The sequence below is a fragment of the Ovis canadensis genome, chromosome 26 (assembly GCF_042477335.2).
Source record: "Ovis canadensis isolate MfBH-ARS-UI-01 breed Bighorn chromosome 26, ARS-UI_OviCan_v2, whole genome shotgun sequence".
NCBI lineage: Eukaryota > Metazoa > Chordata > Mammalia > Artiodactyla > Bovidae > Ovis > Ovis canadensis.
This window is the reverse complement of record NC_091270.1, coordinates 15,706,946-15,729,707: the sequence shown is the minus strand read 5'-3', so window position 1 is coordinate 15,729,707 and position 22,762 is coordinate 15,706,946.

Sequence of the window (22,762 nt, the reverse complement as noted above, 5' to 3'; positions counted from 1 at the left end):
CGTGGGAAAGACTCGAGGGAAAACCATAGATCCTTTGATCCACGCGGCGGACTGCGTGACACTGCTGCTACCGCTCTGGAGGAAAGCGCAAGTGCATGCCCGCATTCGAGACGAGGACTGACTCCCCTGGGGAGACTCCAGAAGTACCCCAAGATCCATGTCAGCACTGGAGAGCAATCCTCAGGTTCCGGCCCCGACTCCACACAAGGTCTTAGGCCCCGGCATCGACGGGAGAGGAATCCCGAGAGGCCCCCGAGGAACTCGCATGGGGACTGGCCTTTCCTGAGGCCACCAGAGCGGGTCCCTGAGGTCCCCGTCGTAAGTCGAGAGCACCTGCCGCAACTCGAGAAAATCCAGGAGGTTTTGCCCTCCAGGCGAGATGAGGCCCATTTCCGCTGAGGCTTCTCGAGGCTAATCACGTCTAACCACTGGAACTTCCAAAGGGTCCTTCACACCCTTGCTGCAACTCAAGAAGTTCCCCGACATACCCGTCTCCACTCGAGAGGAAGCACGTGGGGTCCCGCACACATCCAGGGGAGCCCCGTTTCCGCCTCCTAGCTCGAGATGAGGGATCCTTTCCCTGTTTCGTAGGGAAAGAATTCCCGGCGTTCTCGTCGCATCTCAAGAGGAGGCGCTCTCCACAGGAAAGGCGAGAGGACCTCCAGGGTCGTGCCACCATTCCAAGACTCCCCCGGATGTGTCAGTCCATTCCAGAGGAACCTGTTTTCCCTGCACTGCCTTGACGTTCAAGCCGAGGATCGATTCCCACCACGTGTGCACGTGGGACAGCCCTGTGGGAAAGCCTCGTGGGAAAGCCTCGTGGGAAGGACTCGAGGGAAAACCATAGATCCTTTGATCCACGCGGTGGACTGCGTGACACTGCTGCTACCGCTCTGGAGGAAAGCGCAAGTGCATGCCCGCATTCGAGACGAGGACTGACTCCCCTGGGGAGACTCCAGAAATACCCCAAGATCCATGTCAGCACTGGAGCGGAATCCTCAGGTTCCGGCCCCGACTCCACACAAGGTCTTAGGCCCCGGCATCGACGGGAGAGGAATCCCGAGAGGCCCCCACGAACTCGCATGGGGACTGGCCTTTCCTGAGTGCACCAGAGCGGGTCCCTGAGGTCTCCTTCGTAAGTCGAGAGCACCTGCCGCAACTCGAGAAAATCCAGGAGGTTTTGCCCTCCAGGCGAGATGAGGCCCATTTCCGCTGAGGCTTCTCGAGGCTAATCACATCTAACCACTGGAACATCCAAAGGATCCTTCTCACCCTTGCTGCAACTCAAGAAGTTCCCCGACATACCTGTCTCCACTCGAGAGGAAGCACGAGGGTCCCGCACACATCCAGGGGATCCCCGTTTCCGCCTCCTAGCTCGAGATGAGGGATCCTTTCCCTGTTTCGTAGGGAAAGAATTCCCGGCGTTTCCGTCGCATCTCAAGAGGAGGCGCTCTCCACAGGAAAGGCGAGAGGAACTCCAGGGTCGTGCCACCATTCCAAGACTCCCCCGGATGTGTCAGTCCATTCCAGAGGAACCAATTTTCCCTGCACTGCCTTGACGTTCAAGCCGAGGATCGACTCCCACCACGTGTGCACGTGGGACAGCCCTGTGGGAAAGCCTCGTGGGAAAGCCTCGTGGGAAAGACTCGAGGGAAAACCATAGATCCTTTGATCCACGCGGCGGACTGCGTGACACTGCTGCTACCTCTGTGGAGGAAAGCGCAAGTGCATGCCCGCATTCGAGACGAGGACTGACTCCCCTGGGGAGACTCCAGAAATACACCAAGATCCATGTCAGCACAGGAGAGCAATCCTCAGGTTCCGGCCCCGACTCCACACAAGGTCTTAGGCCCCGGCATCGACGGGAGAGGAATCCCGAGAGGCCCCCGAGGAACTCGCATGGGGACTGGCCTTTCCTGAGGCCACCAGAGCGGGTCCCTGAGGTCCCCGTCGTAAGTCGAGAGCACCTGCCGCAACTCGAGAAAATCCAGGAGGTTTTGCCCTCCAGGCGAGATGAGGCCCATTTCCGCTGATGCTTCTCGAGGCTAATCACATCTAACCACTGGAACATCCAAAGGGTCCTTCTCACCCTTGCTGCAACTCAAGAAGTTCCCCGACATACCCGTCTCCACTCGAGAGGAAGCACGAGGGTCCCGCACACATCCAGGGGAGCCCCGTTTCCGCCTCCTAGCTCGAGTTGAGGGATCCTTTCCCTGTTTCGTAGGGAAAGAATTCCCGGCGTTCCCGTCGCATCTCAAGAGGAGGCGCTCTCCACAGGAAAGGCGAGAGGAACTCCAGGGTCGTGCCACCATTCCAAGAGTCCCCCAGATGTGTCAGGCCATTCCAGAGGAACCTGTTTTCCCTGCACTGCCTTGACGTTCAAGCCGAGGATCGACTCCCACCACGTGTGCACGTGGGACAGCCCTGTGGGAAAGCCTCGTGGGAAAGCCTCGTGGGAAAGACTGGAGGGAAAACCATAGATCCTTTGATCCACGCGGCGGATTGCGTGACACTGCTGCTACCGCTCTGGAGGAAAGCGCAAGTGCATGCCCGCATTCGAGACGAGGACTGACTCCCCTGGGGAGACTCCAGAAGTACCCCAAGATCCATGTCAGCACTGGAGAGGAATCCTCAGGTTCCGGCCCCGACGCCACACAAGGTCTTAGGCCCCGGCATCGATGGGAGAGGAATCCCGAGAGGCCCCCGAGGAACTCGCATGGGGACTGGCCTTTCCTGAGGCCATCAGAGCGGGTCCCTGAGGTCCCCGTCGTAAGTCGAGAGCTCCTGCCGCAACTCGAGAAAATCCAGGAGGTTTTGCCCTCCAGGCGAGATGAGGCCCATTTCCACTGAGGCTTCACGAGGCTAATCACGTCTAACCACTGGAACTTCCAAAGGGTCCTTCACACCCTTGCTGCAACTCAAGAAGTTCCCCGACATACCCGTCTCCACTCGAGAGGAAGCACGTGGGGTCCCGCACACATCCAGGGGAGCCCCGTTTCCGCCTCCTAGCTCGAGATGAGGGATCCTTTCCCTGTTTCGTAGGGAAAGAATTCCCGGCGTTCCCGTCGCATCTCAAGAGGAGGCGCTCTCCACAGGAAAGGCGAGAGGACCTCCAGGGTCGTGCCACCATTCCAAGACTCCCCCGGATGTGTCAGTCCAATCCAGAGGAACCTGTTTTCCCTGCACTGCCTTGACGTTCAAGCCGAGGATCGACTCCCACCACGTGTGCACGTGGGACAGCCCTGTGGGAAAGCCTCGTGGGAAAGCCTCGTGGGAAAGACTCGAGGGAAAACCATAGATCCTTTGATCCACGCGGTGGACTGCGTGACACTGCTGCTACCGCTCTGGAGGAAAGCGCAAGTGCATGCCCGCATTCGAGATGAGGACTGACTCCCCTGGGGAGACTCCCGAATTACCCCAAGATCCATATCAGCACTGGAGAGCAATCTTCAGGTTCCGGCCCCGACTCCACACAAGGTCTTAGGCCCCGGCATCGACGGGAGAGGAATCCCGAGAGGCCCCCGAGGAACTCGCATGGGGACTGGCCTTTCCTGAGGCCACCAGAGCGGGTCCCTGAGGTCCCCGTCGTAAGTCGAGAGCACCTGCCGCAACTCGAGGAAATCCAGGAGGTTTTGCCCTCCAGGCGAGATGAGGCCCATTTCCGCTGAGGCTTCTCGAGGCTAATCACGTCTAACCACTGGAACTTCCAAAGGGTCCTTCACACCCTTGCTGCAACTCAAGAAGTTCCCCGACATACCCGTCTCCACTCGAGAGGAAGCACCTGGGGTCCCGCACACATCCAGGTGAGCCCCGTTTCCGCCTCCTAGTTCGAGATGAGGGATCCTTTCCCTGTTTCGTAGGGAAAGAATTCCCGGCGTTCCCGTCGCATCTCAAGAGGAGGCGCTCTCCACAGGAAAGGCGAGAGGAACTCCAGGGTCGTGCGACCATTCCAAGACTCCCCCGGATGTGTCAGTTCATTCCAGAGGAACCTGTTTTCCCTGCACTGCCTTGACGTTCACGCCGAGGATCAACTCCCACCACGTGTGCACGTGGGACAGCCCTGTGGGAAAGCCTCGTGGGAAGCCTCGTGGGAAAGACTCGAGGGAAAACCATAGATCCTTTGATCCACGCGGCGGACTGCGTGACACTGCTGCTACCGCTCTGGAGGAAAGCGCAAGTGCATGCCCGCATTCGAGACGAGGACTGACTCCCCTGGGGAGACTCCAGAAGTACCCCAAGATCCATGTCAGCACTGGAGAGCAATCCTCAGGTTCCGGCCCCGACTCCACACAAGGTCTTAGGCCCCGGCATCGACGGGAGAGGAATCCCGAGAGGCCCCCGAGGAACTCGCATGGGGACTGGCCTTTCCTGAGGCCACCAGAGCGGGTCCCTGAGGTCCCCGTCGTAAGTCGAGAGCACCTGCCGCAACTCGAGAAAATCCAGGAGGTTTTGCCCTCCAGGCGAGATGAGGCCCATTTCCGCTGAGGCTTCTCGAGGCTAATCACGTCTAACCACTGGAACTTCCAAAGGGTCCTTCACACCCTTGCTGCAACTCAAGAAGTTCCCCGACATACCCGTCTCCACTCGAGAGGAAGCACGTGGGGTCCCGCACACATCCAGGGGAGCCCCGTTTCCGCCTCCTAGCTCGAGATGAGGGATCCTTTCCCTGTTTCGTAAGGAAAGAATTCAAGGCGTTCCCGTCGCATCTCAAGAGGAGGCGCTCTCCACAGGAAAGGCGAGAGGAACTCCAGGGTCGTGCCACCATTCCAAGAGTCCTCCAGATGTGTCAGTCCATTCCAGAGGAACCTGTTTTCCCTGCACTGCCTTGACGTTCAAGCCGAGGATCGACTCCCACCACGTGTGCACGTGGGACAGCCCTGTGGGAAAGCCTCGTGGGAAAGCCTCGTGGGAAAGACTCGAGGGAAAACCATAGATACTTTGATCCACGCGGCGGACTGCGTGACACTGCTGCTACCGCCCTGGGGGAAAGCGCAAGTGCATGCCCGCATTCGAGACGAGGACTGACTCCCCTGGGGAGACTCCAGAAGTACCCCAAGATCCATGTCAGCACTGGAGAGGAATCCTCAGGTTCCGGCCCCGACTCCACACAAGGTCTTAGGCCCCGGCATCGACGGGAGAGGAATCCCGAGAGGCCCCCGAGGAACTCACATGGGGACTCGCCTTGCCTGAGGCCACCAGAGCGGGTCCCTGAGGTACCCGTCGTAAGTCGAGAGCACCTGCCGCAACTCGAGAAAATCCAGGAGGTTTTGCCCTCCAGGCGAGATGAGGCCCATTTCCGCTGAGGCTTCTCGAGGCTAATCAAGTCTAACCACTGGAACTTCCAAAGGGTCATTCACACCCTTGCTGCAACTCAAGAAGTTCCCCGACATACCCGTCTCCACTCGAGAGGAAGCACGTGGGGTCCCGCACACATCCAGGGGAGCCCCGTTTCCGCCTCCTAGCTCGAGATGAGGGATCCTTTCCCTGTTTCGTAGGGAAAGAATTCCCGGCGTTCCCGTCGCATCTCAAGAGGAGGCGCTCTCCACAGGAAAGGCGAGAGGAACTCCAGGGTCGTGCCACAATTCCAAGAGTCCCCCAGATGTGTCAGTCCATTCCAGAGGAACCTGTTTTCCCTGCACTGCCTTGACGTTCAAGCTGAGGATCGACTCCCTCCACGTGTGCACGTGGGACAGCCCTGTGGGAAAGCCTCGTGGGAAAGCCTCGTGGGAAAGACTCGAGGGAAAACCATAGATCCTTTGATCCACGCGGCGGATTGCGTGACACTGCTGCTACCGCTCTGGAGGAAAGCGCAAGTGCATGCCCGCATTCGAGACGAGGACTGACTCCCCTGGGGAGACTCCAGAAGTACCCCAAGATCCATGTCAGCACTGGAGAGGAATCCTCAGGTTCCGGCCCCGACTCCACACAAGGTCTTAGGCCCCGGCATCGACGGGAGAGGAATCCCGAGAGGCCCCCGAGGAACTCGCATGGGGACTGGCCTTTCCTGAGGCCACCAGAGCGGGTCCCTGAGGTCCCCGAGGTAAGTCGAGAGCACCTGCCGAAACTCGAGAAAATCCAGGAGGTTTTGCCCTCCAGGCGAGATGAGGCCCATTTCCGCTGAGGCTTCTCGAGGCTAATCACATCTAACCACTGGAACTTCCAAAGGGTCCTTCACACCCTTGCTGCAACTCAAGAAGTTCCCCGACATACCCGTCTCCACTCGAGAGGAAGCACGTAGGGTCCCGCACACATCCAGGGGAGCCCCGTTTCCGCCTCCTAGCTCGAGATGAGGGATCCTTTCCCTGTTTCGTAGGGAAAGAATTCCCGGCGTTCCCGTCGCATCTCAAGAGGAGGCGCTCTCCACAGGAAAGGCAAGAGGAACTCCAGGATCGTGGCACCATTCCAAGAGACCCCCAGATGTGTCAGTCCATTCCAGAGGAACCTGTTTTCCCTGCACTGCCTTGACGTTCAAGCCGAGGATCGACTCCCACCACGTGTGCACGTGGGACAGCCCTGTGGGAAAGCCTCATGGGGAAGCCTCGTTGGAAAGACTCGAGGCAAAACCATAGATCCTTTGATCCACGTGGCGGACTGCGTGACACTGCTGCTACCGCTCTGGAGGAAAGCGCAAGTGCATGCCCGCATTCGAGACGAGGACTGACTCCCCTGGGGAGACTCCAGAAGAACCCCAAGATCCATGTCAGCACTGGAGAGGAATCCTCAGGTTCCGGCCCCGAGTCCACACAAGGTCTTAGGCCCCGGCATCGACAGGAGAGGAATCCCGAGAGGCCCCCGAGGAACTCGCATGGGGACTGGCCATTCCTGAGGCCACAAGAGCGGGTCCCTGAGGTCCCCGTCGTAAGTCGAGAGCACCTGCCGCAACTCGAGAAAATCCAGGAGGTTTTGCCCTGCAGGCGAGATGAGGCCCATTTCCGCTGAGGCTTCTCGAGGCTAATCACATCTAACCACTGGAACTTCCCAAGGGTCCTTCACACCCTTGCTGCAACTCAAGAAGTTCCCCGACATACCGTCTCCACTCGAGAGGAAGCCCGAGGGTCCCGCACACATCCAGGGGAGCCCCATTTCCGCCTCCTAGCTCGAGATGAGGTATCCTTTCCCTGTATCGTAGGGAAAGAATTCCCGGCGTTTCCGTCGCATCTCAAGAGGAGGCGCTCTCCACAGGAAAGGGGAGAGGAACTCCAGGGTCGTGCCACCATTCCAAGAGTCCCCCAGATGTGTCAGTCCATTCCAGAGGAACCTGTTTTCCCTGCACTGCCTTGACGTTCAAGCCGAGGATCGACTCCCACCACGTGTGCACGTGGGACAGCCCTGTGGGAAAGCCTCGTGGGAAAGCCTCGTGGGAAAGACTCGAGGGAAAACCATAGATCCTTTGATCCACGCGGCGGACTGCGTGACACTGCTGCTACCGCTCTGGAGGAAAGCACAAGTGCATGCCCCCATTCGAGACGAGGACTGACTCCCCTGGGGAGACTCCAGAAGTACCCCAAGATCCATGTCAACACTGGAGAGGAATCCTCAGGTTCCGGCCCCGACTCCACACAAGGTCTTAGGCCCCGGCATCGACGGGAGAGGAATCCCGAGAGGCCCCCGAGGAACTCGCATGGGGACTGGCCTTTCCTGAGGCCAACAGAGCGGGTCCCTGAGGTCCCCGTCGTAAGTCGAGAGCACCTGCCGCAACTCGAGAAAATCCAGGAGGTTTTGCCCTCCAGGCGAGATGAGGCCCATTTCCGCTGAGGCTTCTCGAGGCTAATCACGTCTAACCACTGGAACTTCCAAAGGGTCCTTCACACCCTTGCTGCAACTCAAGAAGTTCCCCGACATACCGTCTCCACTCGAGAGGAAGCACATGGGGTCCCGCACACATCCAGGGGAGCCCCGTTTCCGCCTCCTAGCTCGAGATGAGGGATCCTTTCCCTGTTTCGTAGGGAAAGAATTCCCGGCGTTCCCGTCGCATCTCAAGAGGAGGCGCTCTCCACAGGAAAGGCGAGAGGAAATCCAGGGTCGTGCCACCATTCCAAGAGTCCCCCAGATGTGTCAGTCCATTCCAGAGGAAACTGTTTTCCCTCCACTGCCTTGACGTTCAAGCTGAGGATCGACTCCCACCACGTGTGAACGTGGGACAGCCCTGTGGGAAAGCCTCGTGGGAAAGTCTCGTGGGAAAGACTCGAGGGAAAACCATAGATCCTTTGATCCACGCGGCGGACTGCGTGAAACTGCTCCTACCGCCCTGGAGGAAAGCGCAAGTGCATGCCCGCATTCGAGACGAGGACTGACTCCCCTGAGGAGACTCCAGAAGTACCCCAAGATCCATGTCAGCACTGGAGAGGAATCCTCAGGTTCCGGCCCCGACTCCACACAAGGTCTTAGGCCCCGGCATCGACGGGAGAGGAATCCCGAGAGGCCCCCGAGGAACTCGCATGGGGACTGGCCTTTCCTGAGGCCACCAGAGCGGGTCCCTGAGGTCCCCGTCGTAAGTCGAGAGCACCTGCCGCAACTCGAGAAAATCCAGGAGGTTTTGCCCTCCAGGCGAGATGAGGCCCATTTCTGCTGAGGCTTCTCGAGGCTTAATCACATCTAACCACTGGAACATCCAAAGGGTCCTTCTCACCCTTGCTGCAACTCAAGAAGTTCCCCGACATACCCGTCTCCACTCGAGAGGAAGCACGAGGGTTCCGCACACATCCAGGGGAGCCCCGTTTCCGCCTCCTAGCTCGAGATGAGGGATCCTTTCCCTGTTTCTTAGGGAAAGAATTCCCGGCGTTTCCGTCGCATCTCAAGAGGTGGCGCTCTCCACAGGAAAGGCGAGAGGAACTCCAGGGTCGTGCCACCATTCCAAGAGGCCCCAGATATGTCAGTCCATTACAGAGGAAGCTGTTTTCCCTGCACTGCCTTAACGTTCAAGCCGAGGATCGACTCCCACCACGTGTGCACGTGGGACAGCCCTGTGGGAAAGCCTCGTGTGAAAGCCTCGTGGGAAAGACTCGAGGGAAAACCATAGATCCTTTGATCCACGCGGCGGACTGCGTGACACTGCTGCTACCGCTCTGGAGGAAAGCACAAGTGCATGCCCCCATTCGAGACGAGGACTGACTCCCCTGGGGAGACTCCAGAAGTACCCCAAGATCCATGTCAACACTGGAGAGGAATCCTCAGGTTCCGGCCCCGACTCCACACAAGGTCTTAGTCCCCGGCATCGACGGGAGAGGAATCCCGAGAGGCCCCCGAGGAACTCGCATGGGGACTGGCCTTTCCTGAGGCCAACAGAGCGGGTCCCTGAGGTCTCCTTCGTAAGTCGAGAGCACCTGCCGCAACTCGAGAAAATCCAGGAGGTTTTGCCCTCCAGGCGAGATGAGGCCCATTTCCGCTGAGGCTTCTCGAGGCTAATCACATCTAACCACTGGAACATCCAAAGGGTCCTTCTCACCCTTGCTGCAACTCAAGAAGTTCCACGACATACCCGTCTCCACAAGAGAGGAAGCACGAGGGTCCCGCACACATCCAGGGGAGCCCCGTTTCCGCCTCCTAGCTCGAGATGAGGGATCCTTTCCCTGTTTCGTAGGGAAAGAATTCCCGGCGTTCCCGTCGCATCTCAAGAGGAGGCGCTCTACACAGGAAAGGCGAGAGGAACTCCAGGGTCGTGCCACCATTCCAAGAGTCCCCCAGATGTGTCAGTCCATTCCAGAGGAACCTCTTTTCCCTGCACTGCCTTGACGTTCAAGCCGAGGATCGACTCCCACCACGTGTGCACGTGGGACAGCCCTGTGGGAAAGCCTCGTGGGAAAGCCTCGTGGGAAAGACTCGAGGGAAAACCATAGATCCTTTGATCCAGGCGGCGGACTGCGTGACACTGCTGCTACCGCCCTGGAGGAAAGCGCAAGGGCATGCCCGCATTTGAGACGAGGACTGACTCCCTGGGGAGACTCCAGAAGTACCCCAAGATCCATGTCAGCACTGGAGAGCAATCCTCAGGTTCCGGCCCTGACTCCACACAAGGTCTTAGGCCCCGTCATCGACGGGAGAGGAATCCCGAGAGGCCCCCGAGGAACTCGCATGGGGACTGGCCTTTCCTGAGGCCATCAGAGCGGGTCCCTGAGGTCCCCGTCGTAAGTCGAGAGCACCTGCCGCAACTCGAGAAAATCCAGGAGGTTTTGCCCTCCAGGCGAGATGAGGCCCATTTCCGCTGAGGCTTCTCGAGGCTAATCACATCTAACCCTGGAACTTCCAAAGGGTCCTTCACACCCTTGCTGCAACTCAAGAAGTTCCCCGACATACCCGTTTCCACTCGAGAGGAAGCACGTGGGGTCCCGCACACATCCAGGGGAGCCCCGTTTCCGCCTCCTAGCTCGAGATGAGGGATCCTTTCCCTGTTTCGTAGGGAAAGAATTCCCGGCGTTCCCGTCGCATCTCAAGAGGAGGCGCTCTCCACAGGAAAGGCGAGAGGAACTCCAGGGTCGTGCCACCATTCCAAGACTCCCCCGGATGTGTCAGTCCATTCCAGAGGAACCTGTTTTCCCTGCACTGCCTTAACGTTCAAGCCGAGGATCGACTCCCAGCACGTGTGCACGTGGGACAGCCCTGTGGGAAAGCCTCGTGGGAAAGCCTCGTGGGAAAGACTCGAGGGAAAACCATAGATCCTTTGATCCACGCGGCGGACTGCGTGACACTGCTGCTACCGCCCTGGAGGAAAGCGCAAGTGCATGCCCACATTCGACACGAGGACTGACTCCCCTGGGGAGACTCCAGAAGTACCCCAAGATCCATGTCAGCACTGGAGAGGAATCCTCAGGTTCCGGCCCCGACTCCACACAAGGTCTTAGGCCCCGGCATCGACGGGAGAGGAATCCCGAGAGGCCCCCACCAACTCGCATGGGGACTGGCCTTTCCTGAGGGCACCAGAGCGGGTCCCTGAGGTCTCCTTCGTAAGTCGAGAGCACCTGCCGCAACTCGAGAAAATCCAGGAGGTTTTGCCCTCCAGGCGAGATGAGGCCCATTTCCGCTGAGGCTTCTCGAGGCTAATCACATCTAACCACTGGAACATCCAAAGGGTCCTTCTCACCCTTGCTGCAACTCAAGAAGTTCCCCGACATACCCGTCTCCACTCGAGAGGAAGCACGAGGGTCCCGCACACATCCAGGGGAGCCCCGTTTCCGCCTCCTAGCTCGAGATGAGGGATCCTTTCCGTGTTTCGTAGGGAAAGAATTCCCGGCGTTCCCGTCGCATCTCAAGAGGAGGCGCTGTCCACAGGAAAGGCGAGAGGAACTCAAGGGTCGTGCCACCATTCCAAGAGTCCCCCAGATGTGTCAGTCCATTCCAGAGGAACCTGTTTTCCCTGCACTGCCTTGACGTTCAAGCCGAGGATCGACTCCCACCACGTGTGCACGTGGGACAGCCCTGTGGGAAAGCCTCGTGGGAAAGCCTCGTGGGAAAGACTCGAGGGAAAACCATAGATCCTTTGATCCACGCGGTGGACTGCGTGACACTGCTGCTACCGCTCTGGAGGAAAGCGCAAGTGCATGCCCGCATTGGAGACGAGGACTGACTCCCCTGGGGAGACTCCAGAAGTACCCCAAGATCCATGTCAGCACTGGAGAGGAATCCTCAGGTTCCGGCCCCGACTCCACACAAGGTCTTAGGCCCCGGCATCGACGGGAGAGGAATCCCGAGAGGCCCCCGTGGAACTCGCATGGGGACTGGCCTTTCCTGAGGCCACCAGAGCGGGTCCCTGAGGTCCCCGTCGTAAGTCGAGAGCACATGGCGCAACTCGAGAAAATCCAGGAGGTTTTGCCCTCCAGGCGAAATGAGGCCCATTTCCGCTGAGGTTTCTCGAGGCTAATCACATCTAACCACTGGAACATCCAAAGGGTCATTCTCACCCATGCTGCAACTCAAGAAGTTCCCCGCCATACCTGTCTCCACTCGAGAGGAAGCACGAGGGTCCCGCACACATCCAGGTGAGCCCCGTTTCCGCCTCCTAGCTCGAGATGAGGGATCCTTTCCCTGTTTCGTAGGGAAAGAATTCCCGGCGTTCCCGTCGCATCTCAAGAGGAGGCGCTCTCCACAGGAAAGGCGAGAGGAACTCCAGGGTCGTGCGACCATTCCAAGACTCCCCCGGATGTGTCAGTTCATTCCAGAGGAACCTGTTTTCCCTGCACTGCCTTGACGTTCAAGCCTAGGATCGACTCCCACCACGTGTGCACGTGGGACAGCCCTGTGGGAAAGCCTCGTGGGAAAGCCTCGTGGGAAAGACTCGAGGGAAAACCATAGATCCTTTGATCCACGCGGCGGACTGCGTGACACTGCTGCTACCGCTCTGGAGGAAAGCGCAAGTGCATGCCCGCATTCGAGACGAGGACTGACTCCCCTGGGGAGACTCCAGAAGTACCCCAAGATCCATGTCAGCACTGGAGAGCAATCCTCAGGTTCCGGCCCCGACTCCACACAAGGTCTTAGGCCCGGGCATCGACGGGAGAGGAATCCCGAGAGGCCCCCGAGGAACTCGCATGGGGACTGGCCTTTCCTGAGGCCACCAGAGCGGGTCCCTGAGGTCCCCGTCGTAAGTCGAGAGCACCTGCCGCAACTCGAGAAAATCCAGGAGGTTTTGCCCTCCAGGCGAGATGAGGCCCATTTCCGCTGAGGCTTCTCGAGGCTAATCACGTCTAACCACTGGAACTTCCAAAGGGTCCTTCACACCCTTGCTGCAACTCAAGAAGTTCCCCGACATACCCGTCTCCACTCGAGAGGAAGCACGTGGGGTCCCGCACACATCCAGGGGAGCCCCGTTTCCGCCTCCTAGCTCGAGATGAGGGATCCTTTCCCTGTTTCGTAAGGAAAGAATTCCCGGCGTTCCCGTCGCATCTCAAGAGGAGGCGCTCTCCACAGGAAAGGCGAGAGGAACTCCAGGGTCGTGCCACCATTCCAAGAGTCCCCCAGATGTGTCAGTCCATTCCAGAGGAACCTGTTTTCCCTGCACTGCCTTGACGTTCAAGCCGAGGATCGACTCCCACCACGTGTGCACGTGGGACAGCCCTGTGGGAAAGCCTCGTGGGAAAGCCTCGTGGGAAAGACTCGAGGGAAAACCATAGATCCTTTGATCCACGCGGCGGACTGCGTGACACTGCTGCTACCGCCCTGGGGGAAAGCGCAAGTGCATGCCCGCATTCGAGACGAGGACTGACTCCCCTGGGGAGACTCCAGAAGTACCCCAAGATCCATGTCAGCACTGGAGAGGAATCCTCAGGTTCCGGCCCCGACTCCACACAAGGTCTTAGGCCCCGGCATCGACGGGAGAGGAATCCCGAGAGGCCCCCGAGGAACTCGCATGGGGACTGGCCTTGCCTGAGGCCACCAGAGCGGGTCCCTGAGGTACCCGTCGTAAGTCGAGAGCACCTGCCGCAACTCGAGAAAATCCAGGAGGTTTTGCCCTCCAGGCGAGATGAGGCCCATTTCCACTGAGGCTTCTCGAGGCTAATCACGTCTAACCACTGGAACTTCCAAAGGGTCCTTCACACCCTTGCTGCAACTCAAGAAGTTCCCCGACATACCCGTCTCCACTCGAGAGGAAGCACGTGGGGTCCCGCACACATCCAGGGGAGCCCCGTTTCCGCCTCCTAGCTCGAGATGAGGGATCCTTTCCCTGTTTCGTAGGGAAAGAATTCCCGGCGTTCCCGTCGCATCTCAAGAGGAGGCGCTCTCCACAGGAAAGGCGAGAGGAACTCCAGGGTCGTGCCACAATTCCAAGAGTCCCCCAGATGTGTCAGTCCATTCCAGAGGAACCTGTTTTCCCTGCACTGCCTTGACGTTCAAGCTGAGGATCGACTCCCTCCACGTGTGCACGTGGGACAGCCCTGTGGGAAAGCCTCGTGGGAAAGCCTCGTGGGAAAGACTCGAGGGAAAACCATAGATCCTTTGATCCACGTGGCGGATTGCGTGACACTGCTGCTACCGCTCTGGAGGAAAGCGCAAGTGCATGCCCGCATTCGAGACGAGGACTGACTCCCCTGGGGAGACTCCAGAAGTACCCCAAGATCCATGTCAGCACTGGAGAGGAATCCTCAGGTTCCGGCCCCGACTCCACACAAGGTCTTAGGCCCCGGCATCGACGGGAGAGGAATCCCGAGAGGCCCCCGAGGAACTCGCATGGGGACTGGCCTTTCCTGAGGCCACCAGAGCGGGTCCCTGAGGTCCTCGAGGTAAGTCGAGAGCACCTGCCGAAACTCGAGAAAATCCAGGAGGTTTTGCCCTCCAGGCGAGATGAGGCCCATTTCCGCTGAGGCTTCTCGAGGCTAATCACATCTAACCACTGGAACTTCCAAAGGGTCCTTCACACCCTTGTTGCAACTCAAGAAGTTCCCCGACATACCCGTCTCCACTCGAGAGGAAGCACGTGGGGTCCCGCACACATCCAGGGGAGGCCCGTTTCCGCCTCCTAGCTCGAGATGAGGGATCCTTTCCCTGTTTCGTAGGGAAAGAATTCCCGGCGTTCCCGTCGCATCTCAAGAGGAGGCGCTCTCCACAGGAAAGGCGAGAGGAACTCCAGGGTCGTGCCACCATTCCAAGAGTCCCCCAGATGTGTCAGTCCATTCCAGAGGAACCTGTTTTCCCTGCACTGCCTTGACGTTCAAGCCGAGGATCGACTCCCACCACGTGTGCACGTGGGACAGCCCTGTGGGAAAGCCTCGTGGGAAAGCCTCGTGGGAAAGACTCGAGGGAAAACCATAGATCCTTTGATTCAGGCGGCGGACTGCGTGACATTGTTGCTACCGCTCTGGAGGAAAGCGCAAGTGCATGCCCGCATTCGAGACGAGGACTGACTCCCCTCGGGAGACTCCAGAAGTACCCCAAGATCCATGTCAGCACTGGAGAGGAATCCTCAGGTTCCGGCCCCGACTCCACACAAGGTCTAAGGCCCCGGTATCGACTGGAGAGGAATCCCGAGAGGCCCCCGAGGAACTCGCATGGGGACTGGCCTTTCCTGAGGCCACCAGAGCGGGTCCCTGAGGTCCCCGTCGTAAGTCGAGAGCACCTGCCGCAACTCGAGAAAATCCAGGAGGTTTTGCCCTCCAGGCGAGATGAGGCACATTTCCGCTGAGGCTTCTGGAGGCTAATCACGTCTAACCACTGGAACTTCCAAAGGGTCCTTCACACCCTTGCTGCAACTCAAGAAGTTCCCCGACATACCCGTCTCCACTCGAGAGGAAGCACGTGGGGTCCCGCACACATCCAGGGGAGCCCCGTTTCCGCCTCCTAGCTCGAGATGAGGGATCCTTTCCCTGTTTCGTAGGGAAAGAATTCCCGGCGTTCCCGTCGCATCTCAAGAGGAGGCGCTCTCCACAGGAAAGGCGAGAGGAACTGCAGGGTCGTGCCACCATTCCAAGAGTCCCCCAGATGTGTCAGTCCATTCCAGAGGAACCTGTTTTCCCTGCACTGCCTTGACGTTCAAGCCAAGGATCGACTCCCACCACGTGTGCACGTGGGACAGCCCTGTGGGAAAGCCTCGTGGGAAAGCCTCGTGGGAAAGACTCGAGGGAAAGCCATAGATCCTTTGATCCACGCGGCGGACTGCGTGACACTGCTGCTACCGCCCTGGAGGAAAGCGCAAGTGCATGCCCGCATTCGAGACGAGGACTGACTCCCCTGGGGAGACTCCAGAAGTACCCCAAGATCCATGTCAGCACTGGAGAGGAATCCTCAGGTTCCGGCCCCGACTCCACACAAGGTCTTAGGCCCCGGCATCGACGGGAAAGGAATCCCGAGAGGCCCCCGAGGAACTCGCATGGGGACTGGCCTTTCCTGAGGCCACCAGAGCGGGTCCCTGAGGTCCCCGTCGTAAGTCGAGAGCACCTGCCGCAACTCGAGAAAATCCAGGAGGTTTTGCCCTCCAGGCGAGATGAGGCCCATTTCTGCTGAGGCTTCTCGAGGCTAATCACATCTAACCACTGGAACATCCAAAGGGTCCTTCTCACCCATGCTGCAACTCAAGAAGTTCCCCGACATAACCGTCTCCACTCGAGAGGAAGCACGAGGGTTCCGCACACATCCAGGGGAGCCCCGTTTCCGCCTCCTAGCTCGAGATGAGGGATCCTTTCCCTGTTTCTTAGGGAAAGAATTCCCGGCGTTTCCGTCGCATCTCAAGAGGAGGCGCTCTCCACAGGAAAGGCGAGAGGAACTCCAGGGTCGTGCCACCATTCCAAGAGGCCCCAGATATGTCAGTCCATTACAGAGGAAGCTGTTTTCCCTGCACTGCCTTAACGTTCAAGCCGAGGATCGACTCCCACCACGTGTGCACGTGGGACAGCCCTGTGAGAAAGCCTCGTGGGAAAGCCTCGTGGAAAAGACTCGAGGGAAAATCATAGATCATTTGATCCACGCGGCGGACTGCGTGACACTGCTGCTACCGCTCTTTAGGAAAGCGCAAGTGCATGTCCGCATTCGAGACGAGGACTGACTCCCCTGGGGAGACTCCAGAAGTACCCCAAGATCCATGTCAGCACTGGAGAGGAATCCTCAGGTTCCGGCCCCGACTCCACACAAGGTCTTAGGCCCCGGCATCGACGGGAGAGGAATCCCGAGAGGCCTCCGAAGAAATCGCATGGGGACTGGCCTTTCCTGAGGCCACCAGAGCGGGTCCCTGAGTTCCCCGTCGTAAGTCGAGAGCACCTGCCGCAACTCGAGAAATTCCACGAGGTTTTGCCCTCCAGGCGAGTTGAGGCACATTTCCGCTGAGGCTTCTCGAGGCTAATCACGTCTAACCACTGGAACTTCCAAAGGGTCCTTCACACCCTTGCTGCAACTCAAGAAGTTCCCCGACATACCCGTCTCCACTCGAGAGGAAGCACGTAGGGTCCCGCACACATCCAGGGGAGCCCCGTTTCCGCCTCCTAGCTCGAGATGAGGGATCCTTTCCCTGTTTCGTAGGGAAAGAATTCCCGGCGTTCCCGTCGCATCTCAAGAGGAGGCGCTCTCCACAGGAAAGGCAAGAGGAACTCCAGGATCGTGGCACCATTCCAAAGGACCCCCAGATGTGTCAGTCCATTCCAGAGGAACCTGTTTTCCCTGCACTGCCTTGACGTTCAAGCCGAGGATCGACTCCCACCACGTGTGCACGTGGGACAGCCCTGTGGGAAAGCCTCATGGGGAAGCCTCGTGGGAAAGACTCGAGGCAAAACCATAGATCCTTTGATCCACGCGGCGGACTGCGTGACACTGCTGCTACCGCTCTGGAGGAAAGCGCAAGTGCATGCCCGCATTCGAGACGAGGACTGACTCCCCTGGGGAGACTCCAGAAGAACCCCAAGATCCATGTCAGCACTGGAGAGGAATCCTCAGGTTCCGGCCCCGACTCCACACAAGGTCTTAGGCCCCGGCATCGACGGGAGAGGAAACCCGAAACGCCCCCGAGGAACTCGCATGGGGACTGGCCTTTCCTGACGCCACCAGAGCGGGTCCCTGAGGTCCCCGTCGTAAGTCGAGAGCACCTGCCGCAACTCGAGAAAATCCAGGAGGTTTTGCCCTCCAGGCGAGATGAGGCCCATTTCTGCTGAGGCTTCTCGAGGCTAATCACATCTAACCACTGGAACATCCAAAGGGTCCTTCTCACCCTTGCTGCAACTCAAGAAGTTCCCCGACATACCCGTCTCCACTCGAGAGGAAGCACGAGGGTTCCGCACACATCCAGGGGAGCCCCGTTTCCGCCTCCTAGCTCGAGATGAGGGATCCTTTCCCTGTTTCTTAGGGAAAGAATTCCCGGCGTTTCCGTCACTTCTCAAGAGGAGGCGCTCTCCACAGGAAAGGCGAGAGGAACTCCAGGGTCTTGCCACCATTCCAAGAGGCCCCAGATATGTCAGTCCATTACAGAGGAAGCTGTTTTCCCTGCACTGCCTTAACGTTCAAGCCGAGGATCGACTCCCACCACGTGTGCACGTGGGACAGCCCTGTGAGAAAGCCTCGTGGGAAAGCCTCGTGGGAAAGACTCGAGGGAAAATCATAGATCATTTGATCCACGCGGCGGACTGCGTGACACTGCTGCTACCGCTCTTTAGGAAAGCGCAAGTGCATGTCCGCATTGGAGACGAGGACTGACTCCCCTGGGGAGACTCCAGAAGTACCCCAAGATCCATGTCAGCACTGGAGAGGAATCCTCAGGTTCCGGCCCCGACTCCACACAAGGTCTTAGGCCCCGGCATCGACGGGAGAGGAATCCCGAGAGGCCCCCGAGGAACTCGCATGGGGACTGGCCTTTCCTGAGGCCACCAGAGCGGGTCCCTGAGGTCCCCGTCGTAAGTCGAGAGCACCTGCCGCAACTCGAGAAAATCCAGGAGGTTTTGCCCTCCAGGCGAGATGAGGCCCATTTCTGCTGAGGCTTCTCGAGGCTAATCACGTCTAAACACTGGAACTTCCAAAGGGTCCTTCACACCCTTGCTGCAACTCCAGTTGTTCCCCGACATACCCGTCTCCACTCGAGAGGAAGCACGTGGGGTCCCGCACACATCCAGGGGAGCCCCGTTTCCGCCTCCTAGCTCGAGATGAGGGATCCTTTCCCTGTTTCGTAGGGAAAGAATTCCCGGCGTTCCCGTCGCATCTCAAGAGGTGGCGCTCTCCACAGGAAAGACGAAAGGAACTCCAGGGTCGTGCCACCATTCCAAGAGTCCCCCAGATGTGTCAGTCCATTCCAGAGGAACCTGTTTTCCCTGCACTGCCTTGACGTTCAAGCCGAGGATCGACTCCCACCACGTGTGCACGTGGGACAGCCCTGTGGGAAAGCCTCGTTGGAAAGCCTCGTGGGAAAGATTCGAGGGAAAACCATAGATCCTTTGATCCACGCGGCGGACTGCGTGACACTGCTGCCACCGCTCTGGAGGAAAGCGCAAGTGCATGCCCGCATTCGAGACGAGGACTGACTCCCCTGGGGAGACTCCAGAAGTACCCCAAGATCCATGTCAGCACTGGAGAGGAATCCTCACGTTCCGGCCCCGGCTCCACACAAGGTCTTAGGCCCCGGCATCGACGGGAGAGGAATCCCGAGAGGCCTCCGAGGAACTCGAATGGGGACTGGCCTTTCCTGAGGCCACCAGAGCGGGTCCCTGAGGTCCCCGTCGTAAGTCGAGAGCACCTGCCGCAACTCGAGAAAATCCAGGAGGTTTTGCCCTCCAGGCGAGATGAGGCCCATTTCCGCTGAGGCTTCTCGAGGCTAATCAGGTCTAACCACTGGAAATTCCAAAGGGTCCTTCACACCCTTGCTGCAACTCAAGTTGTTCCCCGACATACCCGTCTCCACTCGAGAGGAAGCACGTGGGGTCCCGCACACATCCAGGGGAGCCCCGTTTCCGCCTCCTAGCTCGAGATGAGGGATCCTTTCCCTGTTTCGTAGGGAAAGAATTCCCGGCGTCCCCGTCGCATCTCAAGAGGAGGCGCTCTCCACAGGAAAGGCGAGAGGAACTCCAGGGTCGTGGCACCATTCCAAGAGTCCCCCAGTTGTGTCAGTCCATTCCAGAGGAACCTGTTTTCCCTGCACTGCCTTGACGTTCAAGCCGAGGATCGACTCCCACCACGTGTGCACGTGGGACAGCCCTGTGGGAAAGCCTCGTGGGAAAGCCTCGTGGGAAAGACTCGAGGGAAAACCATAGATCCTTTGATCCACGCGGCGGACTGCGTGACACTGCTGCTACCGCTCTGGAGGAAAGCGCAAGTGCATGCCCGCATTCGAGACGGGGACTGACTCCCCTGAGGAGACTCCAGAAATACCCCAAGATCCATGTCAGCACTGGAGAGGAATCCTCAGGTTCCGGCCCCGACTCCACACAAGGTCTTAGGCCCCGGCATCGACGGGAGAGGAATCCCGAGAGGCCCCCGAGGAACTCGCATGCGGACTGGCCTTTCCTGAGGCCACCAGAGCGGGTCCATGAGGTCCCCGTCGTAAGTCGAGAGCACCTGCCGCAACTCGAGAAAATCCAGGAGGTTTTGCCCTCCAGTCGAGATGAGGCCCATTTCCGCTGAGGCTTCTCGAGGCTAATCACGTCTAACCACTGGAACTTCCAAAGGGTCCTTCACACCCTTGCTGCAACTCAAGAAGTTCCCCGACATACCGTCTCCACTCGAGAGGAAGCACGTGGGGTCCCGCACACATCCAGGGGAGCCCCGTTTCCGCCTCCTAGCTCGAGATGAGGGATCCTTTCCCTGTTTCGTAGGGAAAGAATTCCCGGCGTTCCCGTCGCATCTCAAGAGGAGGCGCTCTCCACAGGAAAGGCGAGAGGAAATCCAGGGTCGTGCCACCATTCCAATAGTCCCCCAGATGTGTCAGTCCATTCCAGAGGAACCTGTTTTCCCTCCACTGCCTTGACGTTCAAGCTGAGGATCGACTCCCACCACGTGTGAACGTGGGACAGCCCTGTGGGAAAGCCTCGTGGGAAAGTCTCGTGGGAAAGACTCGAGGGAAAACCATAGATCCTTTGATCCACGCGGTGGACTGCGTGAAACTGCTGCTACCGCTCTGGAGGAAAGCGCAAGTGCATGCCCGCATTCGAGACGAGGACTGACTCCCCTGGGGAGACTCCAGAAGTACCCCAAGATCCATGTCAGCACTGGAGAGGAATCCTCAGGTTCCGGCCCCGACTCCACACAAGGTCTTAGGCCCCGGCATCCACGAGAGAGGAATCCCGAGAGGCCCCCGAGGAACTCGCATGGGGACTGGCCTTTCCTGAGGCCACCAGAGCGGGTCCCTGAGGTCCCCGTCGTAAGTCGAGAGCACCTGCCGCAACTCGAGAAAATCCAGGAGGTTTTGCCCTCCAGGCGAGATGAGGCCCATTTCCGCTGAGGCTTCTCGAGGCTAATCACGTCTAACCACTGGAACTTCCAAAGGGTCTTCACACCCTTGCTGCAACTCAAGAAGTTCCCCGACATACCCGTTTCCACTCGAGAGGAAGCACGTGGGGTCCCGCACACATCCAGGGGAGCCCCGTTTCCGCCTCCTAGCTCGAGATGAGGGATCCTTTCCCTGTTTCGTAGGGAAAGAATTCCCGGCGTTCCCGTCGCATCTCAAGAGGAGGCGCTCTCCACAGGAAAGGCGAGAGGAACTCCAGGGTCGTGCCACCATTCCAAGACTCCCCCGGATGTGTCAGTCCATTCCAGAGGAACCTGTTTTCCCTGCACTGCCTTGACGTTCAAGCCGAGGATCGACTCCCAGCACGTGTGCACGTGGGACAGCCCTGTGGGAAAGCCTCGTGGGAAAGACTCGAGGGAAAACCATAGATCCTTTGATCCACGCGGTGGACTGCGTGACACTGCTGCTACCGCTCTGGAGGAAAGCGCAAGTGCATGCCCGCATTCGAGACGAGGACTGACTCCCCTGGGGAGACTCCAGAAGTACCCCAAGATCCATGTCAGCACTGGAGAGGAATCCTCAGGTTCCGGCCCCGACTCCACACAAGGTCTTAGGCCCCGGCATCGACGGGAGAGGAATCCCGAGAGGCCCCCGAGGAACTCGCATGGGGACTGGCCTTTCCTGAGGCCACCAGAGCGGGTCCCTGAGGTCCCCGTCGTAATTCGAGAGCACCTGCCGCAACTCGAGAAAATCCAGGAGGTTTTGCCCTCCAGGCGAAATGAGGCCCATTTCCGCTGAGGTTTCTCGAGGCTAATCACATCTAACCACTGGAACATCCAAAGGGTCCTTCTCACCCTTGCTGCAACTCAAGAAGTTCCCCGCCATACCCGTCTCCACTAGAGAGGAAGCACGAGGGTCCCGCACACATCCAGGGGAGCCCCGTTTCCGCCTCCTAGCTCGAGATGAGGGATCCTTTCCCTGTTTCGTAGGGATAGAATTCCCGGCGTTCCCGTCGCATCTCAAGAGGAGGCGCTCTCCACAGGAAAGGCGAGAGGAACTCCAGGGTCGTGCCACCATTCCAAGAGTCCCCCAGATGTGTCAGGCCATTCCAGAGGAACCTGTTTTCCCTGCACTGCCTTGACGTTCAAGCCGAGGATCGACTCCCACCACGTGTGCACGTGGGACAGCCCTGTGGGAAAGCCTCGTGGGGAAGCCTCGTGGGAAAAACTCGAGGGAAAACCATAGATCCTTTGATCCACGCGGCGGATTGCGTGACACTGCAGCTACCGCTCTGGAGGAAAGCGCAAGTGCATGCCCGCATTCGAGACGAGGACTGACTCCCCTGGGGAGACTCCAGAAGTACCCCAAGATCCATGTCAGCACTGGAGCGGAATCCTCAAGTTCCGGCCCCGACTCCACACAAGGTCTTAGGCCCAGGCATCGACGGGAGAGGAATCCCGAGAGGCCCCCACGAACTCGCATGGGGACTGGCCTTTCCTGAGGGCACCAGAGCGGGTCCCTGAAGTCCCCGTCGTAAGTCGAGAGCACCTGCCGCAACTCGAGAAAATCCAGGAGGTTTTACCCTCAAGGCGAGATGAGGCACATTTCCGCTGAGGCTTCTCGAGGCTAATCACGTCTAACCACTGGAACTTCCAAAGGGTCCTTCACACCCTTGCTGCAACTCAAGAAGTTCCCCGACATACCCGTCTCCACTCGAGAGGAAGCACGTAGGGTCCCGCACACATCCAGGGGAGCCCCGTTTCCGCCTCCTAGCTCGAGATGAGGGATCCTTTCCCTGTTTCGTAGGGAAAGAATTCCCGGCGTTCCCGTCGCATCTCAAGAGGAGGCGCTCTCCACAGGAAAGGCAAGAGGAACTCCAGGATCGTGGCACCATTCCAAAGGACCCCCAGATGTGTCAGTCCATTC